We start from the raw sequence: 9133 nt of genomic DNA, 5'->3' as shown, positions 1-9133 counted from the left end.
TCTGTCCTTTGATCCAGAGCAGTATCTACTTCAAAAGCTGAAGTTAAAAAAAATTGTCTTTTGACTAAAACCAAACATAGACACCTGCAGACATGACTATTTAAAGCACTGAGTCCACCTAACTCATATTGAAATAAAAGAAAATTGCTGCTGCTCTTTTTTTTTTTTTCTTTATATATATATACTTTTTCAAGTCTCACTTCCTAGGTCTTTTTGGTTTGACTCAAAGGCTTCAGAAGTGTTAAAGAGAACTCACAGCTTCTAAGGATCCTTTCTAATTTTAACTGTCTGATGTAAGGACTGTTAGTGTTTTAGTATTAGCAAAATTTTGGACTCCTCTTAATGGAGAAAAGGGACACACCACACCCCACCACCACCCCAAAATTAAGCTTGGTCGCCTGTCTGAGGAAATAGAATCACAGAATTATTGAGGCTGGGAAAGACCTCTGAGATCATCAAGTCCAGCCTATGACCTAACACCACATCAGCCAGACCATGGCCCTAAGTTCCACATCCAGCCTTTCCTTGAACACATCCAGGGATGGTGTCTCCAGCACTTCCCTGGGAACTCCATTCCAATGTCTAATCACCCTCTCTGTGAGGAAGTGCTTCCTAATATCCAACCTAAACCTCCCCTGGTGTAGCTTCAGGCCGTGCCCTCTCATCCTGCCCCTAGTTGCCTGGGAGAACAGCCTGCCCTCCAGCTGGCTACAACCTCCCTTCAGGTAGTTGAAGAGAGTAATAAGCCTCTTCTCAGGCTAAACAAACCCAGCTCCCTCAGCCTAATCCTATAAGACTTTCCTTCTAGTCCCTTCACAAGACTTGTTTCTCTCCTCTGGACGTGCTCCGGCACCTCAATATCTTTCTTGAACTGAGGGCCCCAGAACTACATGCAGTACTCAAGGTGAGGCCTCACCAGTGCTGAGTATAAGTGGAGAATTACATCCCTCAGAAACAGAGAAAACCTGAACAGAAGGTGCTAGACAGAAAGTGCTAGCAAGAGTAATGCTGAAATTGCCCAAAAGGCACCTTTTTTTTTTTTTTTTTTTTTTAATTCTGAAAACCCCAGTCTGTGCAAAGATACTGAAATGAGATAGCAGAAGTAGCATACTTGACTTGCGTGAGGTTTGTTTCTGCTTTGTACTGTATCTACAGGAACAGTGCTGAAACAGGGAATGGTTAAGCAATATGGAGATATAAGCAAACAAGACTATTCAGTGTTACAAAACATGTTCTGCATGAGAAGCCTTGTGAAGACAGAGTGGAAAGTATAATAGTGTGTCAGGTAAATAGTGGGTTGTGTTTTTTTTATACTTTTCTTTTTTTCAAACCCAAGCAGGTTGGTAGTGGAGAGGGCAAAGAAAATAATTTGACTTCTGGTGCCTTGAGCCACCACCAACCAGCTACACGCTGGGGCCTTGTGTCTCACTGAACTGGCAAACATGAATGATGCTGAGCTCTGTAGTTTTCACAACTACATGAGAAAACTTTACATGAAAGAAAGGACATGAACTGGGGTTCATGAGCTCCCTGGCTTGATGTGCAGGGTAAGGAAAATATATCCAAATCCTAACAAAAATCCACCTATCCACATGCTTGTGAATACCTATACCCCTGCTGGAATTGTTTCCCCAGATGCTCATCACTGTCTTGTCTTCCATTTTACTCTTGCAATTCAAGGTAGAAACTGTGCTTTTTCTGACTGTCTTTGACATGGCATCACACGTTCGGTTGTTCACAAAACAGTAAGTCTGGATGATGCCTGGTTTGGTTTCACTGTGGTTTCTGGTAAGAAGGTACCTTCTTCAGAAATAAAACCATGCTTTTTTACTTGTCCTGCAAGGTGGGTGAAAGAACATCCCAGGGATTCCCATAATCTCTTCTCTGTCTGTGTAATGAGTTTGTCAAGGGCCTGCCTGGTTAGTGCAGCACATGAGAGTGCTTTTGTCTCAGAGGCTGAGGGCTTAAAAAACACACAGAGCTCATCTCATATTATTTGTTTTGTTTGTTTTCTTTTTCTCATCTAATAAAAGTGTATTTTTTCAAATAAGAATAATGGTATTGAGCTTGACTAAGGTGTGTTTAACCCTGTATCTTCTTTTGAAGGCAAGCATATCTGATGATCTGTTTCTAAGTTTCAGCACCTGAAACTTTAAGTGAAATCTTTATTTATTAAATTGAGCTGGAATGTCAGTGCTTTTAGAAGTCTTTTCAGTAAAGAGACTCAGCTTTGACTCCTGATTCAACTGCTCACTCACCATGACTCAGTTTGCAAAAAACCCCCTTGAACTCTGTGATGCAAATGGGTGTACAGCAATTTAAAAACATCAGCTCTCTTTTAATAATTTTGGTTTGTGCTTTGTAATGTGTTCTGATCTGGGGACTTCTTGTCAGGCTGTGTGCCTTTTGATGCAAAAATGTGATGCTGGTTTGAGTGGAAAGAATGTTCCTATTCTTGTGAAGTCCTTATTTTTTCCTACTGTCTGTTTTGGTGTGTTCATGCAAATTGGTGAAACCCCCTGCTGATTATAAATGTCAAAATGTGAAGCAAATGAGGCAAGCAAGTCTAAAAGGGGTAGGGGCTTTGTCTGCTAACCTTCCTGGTTCAGGACAACAATCACCCATTGACTGAGAAATGCTAGGAAGAAAGTGTCCCAAACCAAAGGCTTTTTAAAGAATACTACACTGTGAAGTTGTTTTCATCTTCTGCAGAAGGAGATTAATTTTTGGGGGCTGTGAGTACAAGAGTATGCATGGTTTTTGATGTTGTGACACAAAGCAAGAAATCTAGCAGTGAATACTAGTTTTGTTTTGTTTTCAGAAAGAAGTAAAGGATAAGGCATTACAACAGGCTGCCTAGGGAGGTGGTAGAGTCACCATCCCTGGAGGTGTTCAAGAAGCATTTACATGTGGTGCTTCAGGATATACTTTAGTGGTTGTGGTAGTTGGATTACAGTTGGACTCAATGATCTGGAAGGTTTCCTCCATCCTTAATCATTCTATGATTCTATTCTATGATTCTGTAATGCTGCTACAGTTTCTTTTAGTCATATCAACTCTGGTCAATAGGTAGTGATGGACATGCTTGGGCTACTCCTGCCTGGTTTAAGTGAGGCCCAATGCAATATGGAAGCCAGTACAGACAGTGGAAGCCATCTAGTAAGAGGCAGGCAACCAAACATGAAGTTTTTGACTCAACACAAGCATTGTCTGCATGAACACAACCGAGGCTGGTTGCCTTCTACTCCATGGGCCTCTTTCTGCCTGCGTGGGACTCTGCAGTTTTGTCACAAAGAAGCTCCCTTTTGTGCTAAGAGCACATCTGGCTGGTGGGTCTTGCTTAACTGGTCCTCAGACACTGCCCTTGTTGGATTATACATGTCTGGCTTGGCCCATTCACTTATCAGACAAGCATGGCTTTTGCTGTGAAGGATCTCACTGGTTTTTATTGTTGTTTTTTTTTACTGTGTTTTGCTTTTGCCAAAGCAGTAACTTGGTGGGATCTTGTGGCCCCAGGTCTAGAAAACATGGCAGATTTTGTTAAGTGGTGTCACTAAAATAAGCAATGATACTTACTGTTTCCTCTATTGTTAGGAAGTATCAGCTTTTCTACAGCTATTTCTGTACAAGCAGTTGACATCTCTAGAGCTCTTTTTACATTTTTCCAGGAACCTTGAGGTGTATACTGAGTATTTTATGTTGCCGTGATGGTTCATGAATTAGGCATGTGCCCTTCTGATAATCCAGGCCATATTCAGTCCTGTCATATCATGACTGAGTTTTTAATTATAAATTACCTTATGGAAAAGGTCAGCTTTTTTTTTTTTTCTGTTTATTACACAATTAGCAATTACCCTGCACCTGTACAAAAGCATTCCTGGAATGAAAACAAAACAAAAAACCCAACAAAAACACACAAAGAAAAATTCTGCAGAATCTTGGATATCTAGTGCTCACCTTGCTTTTTCAGTCCCTGACACAATTTGTTAAATGATTATCACTTCAGAGTTGACCTTTCATAAATGCTGATTTGAGGTCTGATCACTTAAATTTTATTCACATAGTCACATTTTGATTTGATCTGTAAAACACTGTAGTTTTTCACAGTACAGAAGCAGTAAAGGTTCATTTACTAGGTCAATTCTCAGGAACAAAGTGAGCAGATTTAAAAAAAACCCCACAACAAAACTTCCATATTTTCTGTCTGGTAGTGTTCTGCAGTAAAATGTATTACTTTACTAAAATTTTGCTTCTAATGCTTTTTTCTTAATTCTTGCACATTCCCATGGGTATGTGGATCAAGCTGCTGCTGAAGCAATATGGTAGACTTATTCTATTCTTAACAAAAAAGTTCTTAACAAAAGATGTGTTAAAGACAAATCCACAAGTTGTTTTGGTTACATGAGGACTTTGAAATTATTTACCCCGTGATAATAAAACTTTAATAAGAACTCAGAGCAGAAACAATGAAATATTTTACTTCAGTTATGTTGAAAAATAGACCACACTTACTCTAAAATAGCTTTAATCTGAAGCTGAAACAAAATGCGGACAATAGATTCAGGTCAAAAAGTGTTGATCACTAGCCAATACAGCTGTCACCAAAAATCCATCCTCCATGTTCAGATTTTTATGAAACTGCCTCTTCAAATGCAAAATGTAGTGCCAGCCTAGTCAGTAGACAGACATCCTACTTGCGTGACTGTTGCATTCAGAAAACTTGAGCTTAAGCTGGCGGGGAAATTAATGGATTCACTCTCAGCTCCATTGTCTGTGGGAGAGGAGGTTTTGGCAGACACATTCATACAAAAAAGCCCAAAGCAGATGGAAGCCAGCCTCGCCATGGGGGATTTTGGGGGTTCCCTCATCTTTCTGAGGAAAGGAAGCAAGCACTGACCCGCGTTATGTAAGGATGAGCTGGTGAAGCAGAACCAAGAAGATAACAGCCTAAATCCAAGCTTCCTTTTTCTTTCCTTTGTTAACTCTTCAGCCTCTTCTCTGTAGTGTTGCAGGCTTTTGTGTGACACATCATGCTGTGTGTTTCACTCATCTAGAAAGCATAAACAAGTCTTTTTATAGCAAAGGCAGACCTGTGCTCTGTAACTTCTTGGTACTGTTTCTCTGCAGGGCCTACAGGCAATGCTGTTGCTCCTTGCAACCAGCCAGACTAATTTTTTTTTTTCCATTCCTAGTGCTTATGAATGAGCAACACAGACATAAGCAACAGGACAGGCCATCCTTCTATCTCTTCTCCACATGCTTTTTACACCTTTTACCACATATTTTGGTAGCAGAAAATGCAAGTCTCTCAGTCTGCGGTCATGGTCTTACTTGTGGTCAAGTTTCAGTTTACCAATTGTAAGCAAGTACAGATATCTGTTGTGGTCTTCCTTCACGTTGATTAAGATACTTTTGTGTTACTGCTACCTGGAACTGCTTGTTCTGTTTTTGTGTGATGGTGACAGGTGAAAAGTGAGGGAGGGACCCTCTCTTCAATTTGCTTCCCCAAACCACAATAGCTCTGCAAAGATACTTTAAGGAGTGCAAAAGAGACAAATAAGCTTTTCATGCAGAAATGCCCACCCGTTGTTCCAATCAATGCCCGAGGTACAGAAGTCTCTTCCTGAATTTGGCTGCTTGGAACTTCTCCGAAAATACTGATCAAATGCTGCTGGCTTCTTTTGAACAGAAAAAATAGATCTGGTAATGTCAATCTTCATTCAGTCTTTGTTGTCTTACACGTTGGTAACAGAACTGAGGGTGCCTTTTGTAAGGGTTTCATGTCTGTGGAAACAGATCAGATTCTTGTGGATTAGATTCTTGATTGTTTGCAATAGTCACTAAAAGCAGAAGCAAGGAAACAAACCTTATTGGAATCTTAAACAATTCTTAGCTTCTTAGTAGGTTTTTCTTGCAACACCTGAAATCAAAAAGCTTGCAGTGTGCAGGCACCAAGCTACATATGCTGAATGCATGCTGTTGCTCTGAAACAAGAAACTAAGGCTCAGAGAAACTTCAGCCTTTCCAAGATGATTTGAAATAATAACTTTTAAAAACCCAAACAAAACACAAAAACTAAAGGGGTGATGCACTGATTATTTATTTGGGCTGCATTTATACAGAAGATGAACTTTTTTCTCTGAATTTCAGACACCTGCAAACAGGAATCCTTGTTCTCTGGTGTTTAAGACATGTAACACGCTCAGTTGTCTGCACCACTGAAGAACATCTTTTATTGGAACATGGCATTAGCTGGTTGTTTTCATCCACTTACCTCCAGATACCCTTCACATTCACCTGTGGTGGTCCTCGCAAAACCTGAATCCAGACAGGGACGATCCTGGCTGGGTCGTCTCAAATTGGTCTAACAGAAAGGGCACAGTGTGGGCAGCTCTTCCCTGGAGCCCCCTCACTAAGCTGAACTGAGAATCCTCCCCAGGGAGAGCTAGGGAGGGCCCTGAGATTCTGTCAGAAATATGCATTGTGCTTAGAATGTCTGAACTCCTGCTTTGTGCCTCAGCTCCCCTAGCTACAGACAGCAGCTCATTCACAATAAAGTCAAGCGGCCAGTGGTAGAGAAGAGAAGACTTCAAAGGAGGATCAGAAATAAACTAAGACAAAAGCCTGAGCATGGTTTGTGAGCAGTCTTCTTTTGAGCTGAGTGTGTGAGGGACATGTGAGGGGATATGTCCTGCCAAGGAAAAGAGAACAGCAGCACTGGTCAGTCACGCCAGTGCTACATCAAGGAGTTAGCAGAGGATTTTGCTGGTCTGGGACAGACAAAGGGCTTTTCCACTTTTCAGCCTCATTTCTGTGAGATGTCTTTGACTCAATGACTGTCCTATAAAATGGCATTTTGTTGATTTTTCTGATGGATATTGCTGCTGAATGTAAAAATGAAAATTATTCTTGAAGCATCCGACTTGGTGTCTCCTCGTTAACAGTGTCTGCTCCATCAGGAGTGGTTTCTCCATGACTGTCAGTGGCACCTGCATGTATCATTGCTTTCACCATTGTAAGGAGACTGCAGATATGACCAGTGCTACATCACCTTTTAATGGTCTTACCAGTTATGCAAATGCTAGAAATCTCACCACACTTAGTTGACAATTCATTTCCAGTCTCCTACTTAAAAGTGTCTTTCACGCCTGGAGTAGCAAAGTCCTGTTGAGCTCTGTAGGCATTGTCTTATGGTAATAAGACAATGGTAATATTGATTGACATTACTAAATGGCTCTTGATTTCTAGCTGTAAATCAAGTCAAATGGATATATTTATATATGAGATGGGAGCTGATGAGGTTGGCTTCTGGCTGTCTTGAGAGAGATACTGGATAAAACTGGAAACCATTAAGAGCTCCTGGAAGGAAACATGTGAGTGTTGAACCCTGCTGGCAGTTGTAGACTGGAAGCATCCAGGTAAGAGAATCATGGTAGAGAAGCCTGTTGAATTGCCCTCTTTTTCAAACCAGGTATGGAGAGCTGCTCCTGGGACAGTGACAAGCAGTGCAAGTGTAGGAAGGCAATAGCAATTCCTTGCTTTCTTTCCAGGCCTGGCTCTCATAAACTGAGAGAAGCAGACTGGGAGGAGGCAGCTGACCATGATGCTTCTTCTGCAAAGTCAAAAGGGATGAAGCTGTCTTCTGGAGTAAATGTAAGCATGTGATTTTGCTGTATATTTAGAGTGACTGTGGTAGCCAAACCAACCAACTTTTCATCATTACTTACCTTTTCACCACTACTTAATAGAATTAAGCTGATTTTTACCCTTGTCTACCTTTCTATGGTGGCTTAGCACAACTGAAGAGAGGATGCAGGTTGGCCTTCCAAGGAACCCTGATGTAAAAATGTGAGTTTATGAATTAGTCAGTTTTGCTTCACTTGAATGTCTATCCATTCTCTTTCATTGTTCAGTAGGTCTGTACATATCATCATTCATTGCTTGGAAACTCTTGTTCAGCTAGAATGACACCTTTGGTCAACCAATGTTTTGGAAACCCCTGCTGTGTTTTTGTCTGTATAATACCATTATCTCGTCCTTTCTCAACAGCAGATTTCAAAGCCCTCTCTCAAAAGAGGAGTGGCATTATCCACTGTAGCTCAGCGCATGGAGGAGGAATGTTTGTTCACAGTGACAGAGAGGATGGAACCACCCATGTTTGGTGGGCTCCAGCCCCAGGACCTGGATTCCTGAGCCCGTCACTTAAAGGCGAGCTCCTCCTTGCACCCAATTCAGCAAACCTGCTCAGAAGACAACTTTCAGCTCGGTTGCTCATCCAGCTCACACACTAACTAGCTGTGAGCCCAGAAGATGGGAAGAGGTTATCTGGGCAGAAAAATAAGGACAATGCTAATCCAAGGGGGGCTCTGGCTGCATCAGGCACGCCCTGCCCCCAAGAAAGGCACATATGCACAGGCTGTGAGGCACAAAGCCAAGCAGTGGTATGAAGCACCTTTGAGTTTTGTGTGGAAAAGGGATTTTATATTAGCTCCATTTAAGGCAATGCTACCTGGCTGCTGGGTGCAGCTTATTAATTCCACACAAGAGCAGGCTGGGTGTCCTCCTCTGCCACAGAGTGCATGCCCAGAGCTGGACCAGCCTGTGAGCTGCTGGATGTCTCAGTGCTGTTCCTCAACACTGCTCTTAGCCCCAGATCTCTTGTATCTCATGTTTGTCAAGAGCCTATGGCTTACTTTTTGCTAGCTGCCCATCATTTTTGGCAGGCCAGCACAGGCCTGGAAAGAGGGATTTCTCAAAAGGACCTGTTTATTCTTTCTGACTAGAGGGATCACAGAGTAGGGCAAAGGCAAAAATAACTGTGCTGTGCTGTCTGGCTTCCAGGTTTGTTTGTGCTCTTGACTGATGAATAGCTCAGCAGTTTGCAGTGCCTGTGTCATCAGTATCAAGTCTGTGAGAACAGTGTGCCATGCTGGCTTGAGAGTGACATGTTATTGGGTTCAGTGACATCTGTGAGACTTTGAAGCACCTGACACTTGCAATTTTCCTTCCTTTTGCTTTTTTAAAATAGGTAATGGATGGCTTAACCCACCTCTTGCAGCAGTTTTTCACAACTAATTTACTCAGTGGCATGTAAGGTTTTGAGTAGTAAGAATTTATGGGGTTATTTTCTTAT

The sequence above is a fragment of the Chaetura pelagica genome, unplaced genomic scaffold, assembly GCF_000747805.2.
Source record: "Chaetura pelagica isolate M959 unplaced genomic scaffold, ChaPel_1.0 scaffold657, whole genome shotgun sequence".
Taxonomy (NCBI): domain Eukaryota; kingdom Metazoa; phylum Chordata; class Aves; order Apodiformes; family Apodidae; genus Chaetura; species Chaetura pelagica.
The sequence above is the reverse complement of the archived record's forward strand: the minus strand, read 5'-3'. Positions refer to the sequence as shown.